Source organism: Solanum tuberosum, unplaced genomic scaffold (assembly GCF_000226075.1).
Source record: "Solanum tuberosum cultivar DM 1-3 516 R44 unplaced genomic scaffold, SolTub_3.0 scf00224, whole genome shotgun sequence".
Classification (NCBI taxonomy): Eukaryota; Viridiplantae; Streptophyta; class Magnoliopsida; order Solanales; family Solanaceae; genus Solanum; species Solanum tuberosum.
The window spans coordinates 942,285-957,045 of record NW_006239153.1 but is presented as its reverse complement, the minus strand read 5'-3'; positions in this window follow the sequence as shown (position 1 = coordinate 957,045).

Here is a 14,761-nt window from a genome sequence, read left to right as displayed (position 1 = left end):
TTGTATCAGTTCTCCTTTTAACTAAATAAGGTCCATATATTATTTCAGCTCCTATGTATTTCATTAATTGTGTAACTACTCTCTACGTTGTTGTTCCTGCATTATATGATTATTACACGTCACTTGTTGACTACATAGTCCCACAACTCAAAATGCTATGAACACCAAAAGAATCATCTCAAATTTTAATGGAAGGATATTAAATGAATCTGCTTATTGATAGGTGGTATCCCAGGGGTGGAAGAATCACCTAGCATGGGTCGATCCCAATATTACGGGTGGTATCCCAGGGGTTAAAGGAAAGCCTAGCATGGGTCGATCCCGATTTATATGTCTACCACTGATCAGCTGGTCATTTGTATGATATGTTATGCACAGAGTGTAAAAGTAAAGAATGATAAAGTAAAGAAGAGAATGTAAAGTACATGATTCCATAATATGAGAAAAGGTGGTCTTGTATCCTTACATCGGTATATAATTTCATTTGAGTTCTTATTTCACAGACAGTACTTTATGCCTTACATACTCAGTACATTCTCCCGTACTAACGTCTCTCTCGGGGGACCTTCAATTCATGCTATAGGTACAGGAGCTAGTAGATCTCTCTAGTAGGAGAACAGGACATCCAGCGGCTATTGGTGAGCTCTAGGTTGATTCGGAGATTTCCGAGTCTATAGCATGTATTTTGGTATTATATAGTAGCTGAGTGTAAGGCGGAGCCTGTCCCGACCTTAACCCCATAATGTTTTTTCATTTAGAGACTTTGTAGACTATGTATAGTGAAGTGTGGTTGTGCCTCGTGTTTTAGACATCATGGTCCTAACGGCCAAGTCATGTGCACTTTCTTTTGGCTTGTTAATACTGTCTACTTTCATGAAAACATGTTATCCATTATGGCAGCACCTTTATATGTTCATTGATAGAGCATGATTACATGTTGGTTCTCCCGAGCCTTCTCGGCAACGGGTGCCGGTTCGCCTTAATGGGATTTTGGGCGTGACATTCACAAATCCATATTCAAAATCATGAATACTGAATGGGTTTATATGAAGTCAATTGGAAAAACATAAAATTGGATCAATTCATTTATAATAAGTTTAAAATCAATCAATTGAATAATAACAATTAGGACCCATGGAGAATTGGATAAAACCTAACCAATTTTGATGAAACTGAATTGGAGAATTGAAATCTATTGGGACCCAATGGATAAATTGAATCCATTGGTTAATTACCACATAACTAGATGATCAAATCCACAAATCAATGGGGGGGGGGGAAGGGACTTCAAGCTTGAACCCTAGATTTCTTCCTTGAGGCTAGAGAGAATTTGGACAGGATGAATGTGGATGGGAATTGGGGATTTGACAGAATGAGAGGGTTTGGGTAGATTTAGGAGTTGAAAGTTAGTTATAGGTCTTAGAATTAGGGTCAAAACAAAATAGTTTAGGTATAAATTGCATAAGATTAGACCCAAATGTCCTTCAACAAAAATTGTTGATGGCTTCTATGATTTGGACCTACGGTCCGTAGGACTTCCTACACCCCATACTGGTCAACCATAGAATAAACTTTAGAAACCCAAAATTCTTTCACTTCCCATGAGACCTTCCAATAGCCCGTCAAACCTTTTTATGACTTGCAGAGCCAACTAATAAAACCCAAGTTCAAGCCCAAAATTTTACCAAGTCTGGGACCCTCTACGGAACCCATCTAGGACCCATAGTTCAAACGACGACCCGTCCTATTCACTCATAGGTCAATCTTCAGAAACACAAATTCTTCTTAAACTTAACCTCATTCCTACTAGTGCCATCCACTAACCGTAGACTAGTCTCAAAGGATACAACCAATAGCCAAAACATGAAGTCCTTACCTTTTTTCCAATTTTGAGGTGTTACACTTACCATCCTCAACATGAGAAACACTTCCCATTGATAGTCGACTAAGAGCATCAGCCACCACATTCGCTTTAATGGGATCATAAATAGGACACTCGTGTCGTAATTCTTCACCAACTCAAACCATCTACGTTGGTGAAGAATAAAATCCTTTTGAGTGAACATATACTTTGAGCTCTTGTGATCGGTAACCGCATTTACATGAATACCATATAGGTAATGTCTCCAAATCTTTAGAGCAAACACTACCACTGCTAACTCCAAATCATGAGTCGGATAATTCTTTTCATGAACCTTCAATTGCCTAGAAGTGTAACCAATAACTTTTCCATGTTGCATCAAAACACAACTAAGACCAATCCTTGAAGCATCACAATATACTACAAAACCATTTGATCCTTCTGGTAATGTTGAAATAAGGGTTGAAGTGAGTCTATCCTTCAACTCTTGGAAACTCTTCTCACAAGCTTCCAACCATAGGAATTTCACCTTTTTGAGTCAATGGCCTAAAAGGTGAAGCAATAGATGAAAATCCTTCCACAAACCTCCTATAATAATAGGCTAAACCCAAGAAACTTTATATATCTAAAGCAAACAAAGGTCTAGGCAAATTTTTAACCACATCAACTTTCTTAGGATCAACTTGAATACCCTCATTAGAGAAAATATGGCCAAGAAAAGGAACAAACCTCAAAAAAAACTCACATTTGCTAAACTTAGCATACAATTCATGATCCTTGGGAATTAGCAACACAATCATCAAATGTTCAACATGATCATCCTCACTCCGTGAGTAAATCAAAATATCATCAATAAACACAATTACAGACATGTAAAAATATTGCTTAAAGACCCTATTCATCACATCCATAAACATCATCGGGGTATTAGTCAAACCAAGAAACATTACCAAAAATGCATAATGACCATACCGGGTTCAAAAAGCCATCTTCAGAATGTCACTCTCCTTCACCCTCAATTGGTGATAACCTGATCGAAAGTCAATCTTAGAGAAGTAACTCACTCATTGGAGTTGGTCAAATAAGTCATCTATCCTTGGAATAGGATATTTATTTTTTATTGTAACCTTATTCAATTGTCGGTACTCAATGCACATTCGGAGTGAACCATCCTTCTTTCGAATAAACAACCCTGGAGCACCCCGTGGTGAGATACTTGGTCTAATGAATTCCATATCCAATAAGTCTTTCAACTAATCATTTAACTCTATTAGGGTCATACGGTAAGTAGGAATAGAGATAGGTTGTGTATCTTGGAGAAGGTCAATACCAAAGTCTATTTCCCTTTTGGGAGGAATACCGAGAAGATCATCAGGAAACACTTCCAGAAACTCATTTACAATTAGAACTTACTAAGGGTAGGGTTCTCAAAATCTATATTCCTAACCGAGACAATATGATAAATGCAACCCTTAGATATTATCTTCCTAACCTTTAGGCAAGATATAAATTGACCATTAAGAACATAATTTCCCCCTTCCCATGATATGATAAGTTCGTTGGAACCTTAAATCTGACCAATCGGGTCCTAATATCTATGGAAGCACAACATGCATGAATCCAATTTATCCCAAGAATAATATCAAAATCTAACATATCAATCTCTACAAGATCAACATGAGTGACTCTATGAGAAACAGAAACAGGGCAACTTTTATAAACTCTTTTAGCAACAATAGTATCACTAATGGGAGTAGAGACATGATTGGGATTAGAAAGGATTTCGGGACCTATACCAAACCTCATGGCAAAATAAGGAGTAACAGAGGATAATAATGCACCTGGATAAATTAAAGCATAAAAATAAAGGTGAAAGACTTTCAAATTATCGGTCACAACATCTGGAGAACCCTTATGATCCTGTAGAGTTTGAAGAGCATATAATATGTTTTGCTTCGATATACCAAAACTAGAACCATTAGGTTGAGATTTCCTGCCATCCCTTCCCATAGTAGCAAGCAATGGACAATATCTTATATTATGACCGCTCTTTCGAAAATTAAAGCAACCATCCATACCGGCCAAACACTTGGCATCATGTTTCTTGTCGTACCATGTGCAATTGGGCATTGAAGATCCACCACTATTTCCTCCTTGAGACTTAGGGTTAGACACCCTGTCCTTGTTGAAATTAAAGGTCAGAGCATTAGAATAACCTTGACCTTAAATCCTTTGCATGAATTTAGAACGACCTCGTCCACCAGACCTAGAATGAGAAAAGTCAATATTACTAGTCCTTGCCTTCTTAGATTCTTTTGCCCTTTCCATGATCTTTTCTGCTTTGATTTGTTGGGAATGTACCATCAAATGGGAGATATACATCTCCTTGATTAGCATAGTGGTTCGACATTTTTTGACAACCAAACATCTGACATAAACTTACACATCATTACCCTAGTGTCAGCAACCATAGTCAGAGCATACTTAGCCAATTGAGTGAATTTCAAAGTATACTCTTTCACACTCATATCACCTTGTCGGAGATTAATGAATTCAAGTCTTTTGCCTCCCTTATCGCAAGAGGAAAGAAGCAATCACATAAAGCTCCCTTGATTTTCTCTGAATCAAGAGGAGCGCATCAGTAGCCCTTTCACTTTTCTATTGTTCAAACACAACTTGAGAAACACCCTTGAGTTGATAAGCAGCCGATTACTCCTTCTCTACCATAGACACCCCTATAATTCCCACTATATTGTAAATCTCATTGATGAACTCTTGAGGATCCTCATCCACCTTCGACCCATGAATTTCGAAGGATTCATCCTAGTAAGTATCTTATCCTTGTCGCCACCGTACCCATATTTGGGTTCACGGGAGCAACGAATTCTCCATTAACTTGGGCCGTCATATCTTGAGCCAACACTTCAAAATTAGCTTAGAGTTTGACATGAATCACATGCTAGGCCAAAGGGTCAATCAGAAGTTGAGGAACCTCAGGCTCCACATTGTCGTCCACATTCCTTCTCATGTGAGCTCTTCGAGGGGTCATATCTAAAAAAGCATTGGACAAGATTTAGGAGAAGGATCCTTATAGAGATAAAATCTATGGCACGACTTAAGAGTAATGAAAGAAGTGAAGTTTACTAAACACTTTGTAGCCTCTTGTTCATAAATATGGCGTGCTTCACACTCATGAATAAGACTCTACTAAACGCGGTTTGTCAAACATTTTATGACCTTTTCTTAAACCTTGTGCTCTAATTAACAAGTTTGTCATGACCCAAAGTACACCCTAGATGTGACTTAACGTATAAGACCCGAAAGGACCTACAAAATCCACTTGACATGCATACAACACAATGATAAACAAAGTAGAATTTATGTAGAAAGTCTCACATCATAAAGAGAAGTTTGAATCAAAAGTGTGGAATATACTCAGTCTTGACAAGCTTTATTAAACATTAATAGAGTGGTTGAGACTTAAAACATACAGCACATACAAATTCTCAAAGCTAAATGGCATTAACAAGTAAAGTCTTCATGGTCTTGCCCTTGAAATATGAGGACTCGCCAATCCAAAACAATAGATAGCAATTTGTATCTAGCCACGAGCGGGAGGAGAAGAAGTGTCTAACCCTACATTATTAACAGTGTAAGTACAAGTATGATTTAGTACATAGGATGTACTAAGTATGAAGGATATGCATAAAAATGTGAAATATGATCATAAAGGGACATAAAGGAAAACATGATATGCATGATGAAGCAAAAATATAGTAAAACCTTCAAAGAAGAATCATAAATCATGAGCATGGTCAATGCATCTTAAAATCTTAATGAAAGCTTCATGAAGCCTTTGAAAATAACTTAGTTCATTTTATGGGTTATTTATCGTTAACCAACATAGACCGTGTGAGCAATAACATGGAATCTGGTGTCTTGCTTCCACACTGAAAAGAGATGTACTACTTACCAAAGTAAGGACCATGAACTTCTAAATTAGGTGGATCCACTAGGTATGTCTTTCTAAGACAATCATATGGGGCACATAGTTAGGGACAATGAGATTGCTACTAGAGACAAAGAAGGCCTCTATCTCAGTGTTCTTTCGATGCTAAGTAAAAACCCCAATGGAATAGTGATATTCATAAACATATCATCATACATGTAAATCCACCATTAAGTCACTAATCCAAGCTTAAGTCATCATAGAGTAACTCCTTAAACCAAGATTCAAACAAGTGTGAAAAAACCTTTCACCGATCATGATCTCTTAATATGTGAGAAAATCTTTTCATAATTTCATTGATAATCACTTTAAAAATAATCTTAGATCATAAACATCTTTCTCATCAAAAGATTCATAATTTTCATAATTCATATTCATAACTCTATGGCTTTCTTCATAAATTCAAACTAAAAATCATGAATAATGCATGGATCTTATAGAAGTCAATTTGAAATCATGTAGTTTAATCAAAACATACATAGGAAGATTGAAATTGAATAATTAAATCAACATCAATTAAGACCCATGAAGATCACATGAAACCCTAAGCAATTTAGGTGAAATTTAATTGGAAACTTAGAGATTTTGAGGGACCCAATGGATGAATAGAATCCATTGGTGAATCCCATCATACCTTGATGATCAAAGCCCAAAAGAAATGGATAAAAAAGGAGACTTGAATCTTGAATCCTAGGTTTGTTCCTTGATCTTGAGAGAGAATTGGAGAGGATAAACTTGGATAGGAATTGGGGATTTGAGAGAATAAAAGGGTTTGGATAGACTTAGGAGTTGGAAGGTAGTTTTAGGTCTTAGAATTAGGGTCAAAACGACATAGTAAAAGGTATTAAATGCATAGGAAAAGACTCAAATAGCCTTAATAATAAATGTCAGATGGCTTCTACGGTTTGGACCTATAAACCATAGGACTTCCTACGGCCCGTACTAACTAACTTCAGAAACCCAAAATTCATTCATTTCCCATGAGACCACTATGACCCGTCATTCATTCTATGGTCCGTCGAACCCTTTTGTAGAACCTAACTTCAAGTCCAAAATTCCACTAAGTATGAATCACTTTTACGGGTGCCATCTATGGCACATCCAAATTACTACGGCTCGTCCTGGCTACTCGTAGACCAAACTTTATAAACTAGAATTTTCTAAAAATAAAAACTTAACTCAACTGTACAACTTCCCTTCTACAGCCCGTAAGACTTCCTACAATCCGTAGAAACGACTCGTAGTCACTACCTCAGGGCTAAAAATCTGGACATTTCCTTTCCTTTCAACTATCCAATTTCCAAAGTGTTACAGTGGGAGAGGTAGTCGAATCAAGATATCACTACTGGCACAGACTAAATATGAGATAAGGATCCTAAAAAAGAAGTGCTCTACCAAAAGAATGTGATGTCTTATTGTTTGGACTTTCATTATGGATAGACCTAAGACTGAAAGAGTCATAATATATGGATAACATCTTTAAGGATTGATGACTTTTGTAAGAACGGCTTGTTAGGGTTTTACCCTGATTTTCTTTCCTTATTTGAAGTTTATTTTTTTCCTTAAAGAAAAGTCAAAGTGTTACCATAGATGATTTAACTTTTACTGAAAGGAAAATATAATTTTCTTTCATATTAGGTTTATTCTTTCCTTAGAGGAAAAGTTTGGAGATCTATAAATTGAAGATCCCTATTCGCATAGCATAACACAAGAACATCCACAATGTAGTCAATAAAGAGTTTTGTTTATGGGGAGATTTTCCCTAAACAATTTTAATATTTTCTTTTTATTAGTTTTTAATATGTAGGTCGTTTGACCAACCTCTAATAATATTATGTCTTTTAGAATAGTTTTGTTTGTCATCTAATATACATCTCAATGATTTGCAATTGTAAGCTTCCGCATGACGCCAAGATCACCTTCATAACCCAACACGGCTCGGTCTTTAGAAGATGAGAAAATAGATTCATATATTCCCTGGTACTGGTTCTCTTTTAGGATGACATTCTATTGAATAAAGCTTGCCTTCTTACTTGGCAGTTATAGTATGATTAGATTGATGGATTATGCACTATCCTTCTCCTAATCATTTGTCAGCAAAACCAATGAGGACAACTTATTAAAGAGAAACGGTGAAAAGATTTATGTTAGTGAGCTCCCATAAGAAGGAGCAATGGCGAAAAAGGTCAAATATTTTCTCCTTGATACTGTCAGACCAGGAAATATAACCACATAACCTAGGGAATACAACTCCATAAGAGCGAGAAAGTACAAGGATAGAAAGAATTATATGATTTCTTATCTTGATAGAAACAACAATAGATAGGAGTACACAACAATTGCACAAGAATAGGATCCTCCTTAGGCGTTTAACACTACTAAAAATCTGTTAAGAATCGACGGACGGCGTCACTTCGAAAAGCGACGCCAATTGCCACACTGTCCGTCGCTTTTGAATAAAAATAATTTTTTTTAAATAATATTTTTTAAAATTATTTTACAAAAAGCGACGGACAGCATCTCTTAGTCCGTCGCTTTATTTCGCGAATTTTATGCCAAATAGATATATATTTAATAATTAATTATTAAAAATAGTTAGAGACGCTATCCGTCGCTTTTTATTAAAAATAATTATTTATAAATTAAAAAATAACCACGTCGTCCGTCGTTTTTTATTAATTTTAATTGATTAATTATTTTTTAAAGAAGTGACGGACAACATCTCTTAGTCCGTCGCTTTTTGGTCAAAATGTTGGTCAAATATTTTTTAAAAAGCGATGGACAAAGAGACATTGTCCGTCACTTTTTTAAAAATATCTGATAGCATAGATGCGAAATTCTCCATTTTTCCATCTCTCTTCTCTTCCTCTCTCTAGACGCCAACGCTACCTACTGCGCCGACGCTGCCAGACCCGACCCCGACCCTACTGTCTCTCCATTGTCTCCTTCTCCTTTAATTCAAGGTTAGGGTTTCATGAAATTATTTTTAATTTCTTTCAATTTGAGTATTGAATTTGTTAATTAGTGTATTGAATTAGTTTTTTATTGATTGTTAGTTTGAGATATTGTTAATTAGTATTGAATAATTTGTTTTTTATTGATTGTTAGTTAGTTAGTGAATGATTTAGGAGTTTTTATTTTAGTTAGGATTGATTGATTGTTATAAGTTAAGATGAATTGAAGTTAGATTTAGAACTTGAACTTGAAATTTGAATATAACTAATTAATTCTTGAGTTAGAATTTTATGTATAACTAATTTTAGAAATTGGATATATATGATGAATTTAATTAGAACTTGAAATTGTTGAGCTTAATTAGAACTTGAATATAACTAATTATTCTTGGCTTAAAATTCACTTTAAAGCATGGTAGAAAAAATACATGGTTTGATTGTCATCGCCAGTTCTTGCCAATGGACCATGAGTTTAGGAAGATGAAAAATGCATTTAGGAAAAATAAGGTTGAAAGTGACCCCACACCTCTATTACTCACAGGGCATCGAATTTGGGAGAGAGTTTCTCAATTACCTAAAGTTATAGAAGCTTCACCTTCTATACTTCCTGGATATGGTGTTGAACATAATTGGACCAAACAAAGCATATTTTGGGAGTTGCCGTATTGGAAGGACAATCTGCTACGACATATGTAATAATAAATATAATTTAAAAAAAATATTTTGACAATTTGTTTAACACAATGATGGATGTTAAGGGTAAGACAAAAGACAATCCAAAAGCTAGAATGGACATAAAGGAATATTGTAGGAGAAAAGAGTTATGGCTGCAGGAATTACAAAATGGTAAAACAGTTAAACCCAAAGCTAGCTTTTCATTCACATTGGATGAGAAACGTGAAATTTGTGAGTGGGTTAAAAATTTGAGGATGTCGGAGGGCTATGCTTCGAATTTAGGAAAGCGGACAGATATGAATGAAGGAAAATTGATAGGTATGAAAAGTCATGATTGTCATGTGTTCATGGAAACTTTAATTCCTATCGCTTTTAGTCATCTACCCGAAAGGATATGAAAACCAATCACAGAGATAACTCTTTTTTTAAAAGATTTGTGTTCTGGAAAGTTGTTGGAGAGTAGTTTAGACAGGATGGAGGAAAATATTCTTGTTATTACTACTAAGTTGGAGAAGATATTTCCATGTGGTTTCTTTGATGTGATGGAGCATCTTCCAATTCACCTTGTACAAGAGGCCCGCCTCGAAGGTCCGGTTCAAACAAGATGGATGTATCCATTTGAGATGTACCCATTTGAAATATTCACGAAGTCTTTTATTAACATATATATATGCATATACATGCAGAAAAATTGGCAGTTCCAAGCAAACAATTAAGCAAAGGGGAAAGATCGAAGGATCTGTTGTTCAATGTCATATTGGGAGAGAAACTCATGATTTTTATTCTTGTTACTTTGGTGATGATGTGTCATGTAGGAGAAACAGGCCCAATCGCAATGATGAAGGCGATATTGATCCTTTATCTCCACCGATATCAATTTTTAATCAAAATGGTCGAGGATTTAAAAAGCGTGGAAAGCGAGGCTTCACTGATATGAAAATGCAATCAGTTGTGACACATATTTTGCTTAATTGTCCAGAGATTCAACCATATCTCAAGTAAGTGTTAAAAATATGTTATCAAATTACATATTAATAAGTGTTCATTAACTAACGAAATACTTGAATGTAAAATGATCAGCTTGTTCGTAAACACATAGGGTAATGAAGCCATCTATACAGAATTTTCCAAATGGCTAAGAAGCTATGTAAGTGTGCAATCACTAAGTATTTAATAATATATTCATGTTATACTAAATTATATTACTTGAAATAACAATCACGTAGGTTTACGATGAATACTCAAGTGTCCAACATTTGCAATTAGTGAAAGAAGTAGCACTTGGACCTGAATCTCAAGTACTGACAATGAATAAGTATTGTGCTAATGGTTTTAAGTTTCAAACTGAAGAAGTTTCTAGGAACAAGAAAACAAATAATAGTGGCGTCTACATACAAGGTGATGTTGATGGTACTGGCCAAACTATTGAATATTATGGTGTCATTCAAGAGATTATTGAAGTGAGGTATTCAGGTTGGCCTAAGAAGAAGATTGTATTGTTTCGGTGTGAGTAGTTTGACCCATCACATAGAGGCACAAAGGTGGACCATCAACATAATATAATTGAAGTTAAGCACAACAGGAAATACAGAAGTTATGATCCTTTTATTATTGCACAAAATGCTAAACAAGTGTATTACGCTTCATATCCATTGCGTAGAGACATAGCTGATTGGTGGGTTGATATAAAAAGTAAGCATGTGGGAAGAATTGAAATTGACAATGTCTTAGATGTGGCATATCAAAATGATGTTGCAATTGTTCATCAACAAGTTGATATTGAATTGGAAACCACACTACAACATCCTCAACACATATTAAAAGAAGTATTTGATGATGAGATACTGAATGTTGAGAAAGAAATATCGGAGAATGAGGAAAATGAATCATTTGATGATGAAGAATGGGACGATAATGAAAATGAAACAACTGAAGAAGAAGAATGGGAGAATGATGGAATTGAAACAAGCGAGGAGGAATAGTAGTAGAATGAAAGCTAGTATATGTAAGTTAATTTATTTTGCTAATTTTATTTAATTTATGATTTTTATATATTATACATGTAAATTTGCATACAAATGTTATCAAGTGGTGACGGTGATAAACATCGCAAACATCTTGGAGTTGGCCAGACTAATAAGGCTAAAAAGAAGAAGTCAGCTAGGAGACTCATAGATCCTGAGGATATTCCAGGATCTATTTCTTCTGCGCCAGAGCGCATCAGTCATGATACTCATTTATTTGTTGTTCCGTTTGGTACGGCAGATCCTCGACAATATTGTCCTAATTATCATCGACCAGCCGGTGTTTCCTCTATTCATAGGCATTGCCTCCACGTCGCTACGAGGACCTACCTTTATAGGCTATTCGTCGACCACGACCCTTATCGGCAGGTGGATATCGGATGGTACTCCATCTCCCATAGGTACATCTCCTCAGTTATCTGTCATGAGGATTGGAGATTCTAGTAGCAAGCAGTCGGATGCTATGGCCGGTACGCCTCCATTGACTCAACGTTTTGTGCATCCTAGTGTATCACCTTCATCTACAGCTGCACCTAGTGCTACACCATATGCTGCGATGCCTGCTCTAGCTCCTGGCCAGAAGGACGGACTTGGTAGAGTCATGATTGAGCCGGATGGATCATCGTAAGTTTGTTTTGTTATCTATTTGTTCTTTTATTTTATTTATTTCTTATACTTTAATATATTATTCATGAACTAACATATTTATTATGTGTTTTGCAGGTGGCATCCTGCAAAGGATGCTGCCCGGGCTTTAAAAGACTGTGTTAGAAGACTTTACACACAGGCTTATCACTCTTGGAACGAGATTCCAAACAGTATACGCCAGGCGATGTTTAATGAATTTAAGGTATATATTTTTAGTTAAATTTAATAATTTTAGTATACTTTACTTTTTACTATCGATCTAATTAACGCTATTCAATTTTTTTCAGACTATGTGTACTTGGGAGTTGAGGTACAATTTGGTCATTGCGACCACATTTGAGAGGAGGGCATCCGTGAGACTGTCTAGCTGTCTAAAGAAAGTTTGGGATACTGATCAACGTTCGGGTTGGATGTTGCCTCATGTTTTGATGATTTGCGTGCATATTAGAACACAGAAAAGTTTAAGGCAATTTCCGAACAAGCCAAAAAGGCTAAAGGCAGTCTTAAGGGTGGATCGTTGCACACTGAAGGTGCAAAGACAGTTGGAACAATTACAAGAGAGATGGTAAGTTCTAATTCAAACTTTTAAATAAATAATTAGTTTATTCATATATATCGTTATAAATTTCAATTTTTATTTATAGGAAAAAGAATTGGGGCGCACTCCCATTGAACCAAAGGTTTTCAAGAAGACTCGTGTGAAGAAGAAAAAAAATGAGTCGGATCCGGATGTGTGGGTCGAGGAAAGGGTCGAACGAACTTTTGTATGTTATTTAATATGAATAATATATATTAATAGTGAATATATTTATGATATGTATATATATATTGAGGTTAATTTTTATATTTAATATGCAGAATGAGTTTCATCAGTACGTCGCTAAGAATTTGGATAGTTCGTTCCAAATGACACATGAACTGTCCACCCAAATTTGGACAGAGAAAGTGGTAGGGAGGGACACACAAGGGTAGAGTCTATGGTCGAGGCTCTCGAAACGATGTAAGAAGACTCCAGTCAGGCTTAGAAGGTATTGGATCGTCACGCAAGCCGAGGCACTTGACGGTGTTCAGATTGCTACTATGTCGGCTCAAATAGCACAGCTTACATCGGCACTGGCAGAGTCGGAGCAGAGAAGAGTAGCTGAACAACAAAGCATGAGTGCGATCGTTCAGCAAATCAAAGAACAAGTGCTGAACCTCGCTCGTCGACCTACTACTTCGGCTCCCGAGGACACCGACGACGATAGTGATGAGGAGGATGATTTTGTAGATGTCACTCCCTAGTTTAGATCTCTTTTGAAACACATTTTGAAACACATTGTGAAATACTTTATAAGTTTTTGTATTGTGATTTGTTTAGTTTTGAAGATTGATTTAAGTTTGATGTTGTATATGTTGTGTGTTTACATTATATTATTTGTTGGGCTAGTTGAATATGAATTGAATTGAATTGATTGATTTATATTTGCAGGTGGCAGCAGAAACTAGCGTCAAAAAATTGCAGAAAAAAACGACGGACAGGGTGGTTTTGTCCGTTGCTTTTTTGCATTATTTTTTTCAAATAAACCCAGAAAAGCGACCGACAGGGTCCTTTAGTCCGTCGCTTTTCTTGGTATTTTAAAAAATTAAATTCCAGAAAAGCGACGGACAGTGTCCTTTAGTTCGTCACTTTTCTGGGATTTTTAAAATATTAATTTCTAGAAATGCGACGGACTGCGTCACTTATTGGAAATAAAAAATAAATGAAAATATAAAAGAAGCGACGCAGTCAGTCGCTTTTGTTAAAAAAAATTCCTGAAAAAAATAATCAAAAAGCGACGGACAAGCGTCTAGCCAAAAAGTGACGAATATGACTACGTCGCTTTTCGTTGATTTTGACCAAAAATGCGATGCAGTCCATCGTTTTTTGGCAGTTTTTTAGTAGTGTAAGGATGAGTGACTTTTTCCAGTATTCCCGAAAAAATGAATTAAATTTCTTTTCATAAGACAAGAAATCCTCCTAAGGAAAGCAGAAGTCTATGCACGCTAATCGATAGATCGTAGGTTCAAATCCTACTTGGAAAAAAAATTAATTATCGATTTTCTGACTTAGGGCTTGCCTCCGATGGTGTCCTTCCCCTTTTTCTCTAAGCTAACATAATCATGGGAAATCAAAACAGCTAATTGATTGTTGCTTTTTATTCCTCACTCTAGTATAGATTAACTTGGTTCGTTCAATTCTTGCAGAAGGATCCCCCGGAAAAAACCATTGCTGCTAATTTTAAGTTGTGGATCAGATTGTTCTTATCATGGTTCTTAAGTTTTCTGGAAGAATAAGATTCTACATTCTCATGTTACATCAAGACACTTCTAGACCAATTTCTGAAGTATCACAATATACTATGAACCCATCAGTTCCTTCTTGTAGGATCAATACTTGGGCAAAAGTCAATTTGGTTTTCAACTCTTCATAACTTTTCTCATATGCATTCGACCATTGAAAATTGATCTTCTTCTAGGTTAGTTTGGTCAATGAAGCAAAAACATAGGGAAAACCTAGTACAAATCTTCTATATTACCCAACCAAATCAAGAAACTCTCAATCTCCGTC